At 48.6% G+C, this 1237-nt stretch overlaps 1 protein-coding gene across 1 annotated transcript in view; it reads right to left on the bottom strand.

Moving 5' to 3' along the window:
* Window positions 1-140: 140 nt before the first annotated feature.
* Window positions 141-1237, bottom strand: part of Nupr2 (nuclear protein 2, transcriptional regulator) — a 4103-nt gene continuing 3006 nt past the window's right edge. Inside the window, exon 2 of the mRNA XM_005344548.3 lies at window positions 141-580. The gene's annotated coding sequence lies outside the window, so the exon portion shown is untranslated. The remainder of the gene's footprint in view (window positions 581-1237) is intronic.

Here is a 1237-nt window from a genome sequence, read left to right as displayed (position 1 = left end):
TGTGTCTGCCTGCAGGCCAGCAGAGGGCATCAGATCTCATTTCAGATGGTTGTGAGCCATCATGTGGTTGCTGGGAATTGAACTCAGGACCTTTGGAAGAACAGGCAATGCTCTTAACCGCTGAGCCATCTCTCCAGCCCTGTACCGGCTTTTTAAAAAACATGGCTTTTCAAGATCAAACTCAGGCTTTGGTTGCAATCACTTTAGCAAATGAGTTATCTCCCCAGCCTTGTGATCTCTTCTTCACACTTTACAGTCCAAGCACTTACTGGCAACCAGTTACCACCTGGGTGCCGGGGTAGGGGTGTGGGGGCAAGGGGACAGGACAAACCTAAGTTGGGGGAGGGGGTGGGGGAAGGGGGAGGGAGGAAACGCAGAAGAGTTAAAATGCATTCTTGTTCTCTTTTAATTGAAAACCCTAAAGAGGCACACCCACTGGGAAACTACTTCCTTAATAATTAATTAGTGAGGAAGGAAAGATTGAAGCGGTAAGCTTAAAAACTGTCAAAAAAGGCCTGCTGACCAACATGGAGGAACTCGGTGGCGGGCGAAAATACTTTTAAGAGGTCTTTCAGGTTTCCTGTAGAAAATAAGAAAAAAACGAATATCAGTTATCCCCCCCCAGGTCTTACAAAAAGCACTAGAAGTTCCTAGTTCTCTCTCCTGTGAGACCAGGTGTCACTCTAGCCCATGGGGATCCGAAACTCACAACAAAGCCCAGGCTGGATGCCTGGGATCCTCCTGCCTCTGCCTCCTGAGGGCAAGGAGAACAGGTCAGAGCCACTAGTCGGTTGTTTTTGTGTTTTTTTTTAGACAGGGTCTCAAGTAGCCCATGCTGACCTCAGACTGTGTAACCAAGGACAACCATAAACTTTTGATCCTCCTTCCTCCCCCTCCCTCATGCCAAGATTACTGGTACGGAGTCAGTGCTGGTGACTGACCCTGGGGAGTTATGCACACTGGGAGAACACTGTCAGCTGAGCTGCTTCTCAGCTGCTTCCTTTGTTGTCTCATGTAGCCCAGGCTAGCCTCAAACTGACTATGTAGGGAATAATCTTGAACTTTTTAAAAATCTTTTAATTAGCTGGGCGATGGTGGCGCACGCCTTTAATCCCAGCACTCGGGAGGCAGAGACAGGCGGATCACTGTGAGTTCGAGACCAGCCTGGTCTACAGAGCTAGTTCCAGGACAGGCTCCAAAGCCACAGAGAAACCCTGTCTCGAAAAACCAAAAAAAA

Source organism: Microtus ochrogaster, chromosome 2 (assembly GCF_000317375.1).
Source record: "Microtus ochrogaster isolate Prairie Vole_2 chromosome 2, MicOch1.0, whole genome shotgun sequence".
Taxonomy (NCBI): domain Eukaryota; kingdom Metazoa; phylum Chordata; class Mammalia; order Rodentia; family Cricetidae; genus Microtus; species Microtus ochrogaster.
The sequence above is the reverse complement of the archived record's forward strand: the minus strand, read 5'-3'. Positions and strand labels throughout refer to the sequence as shown.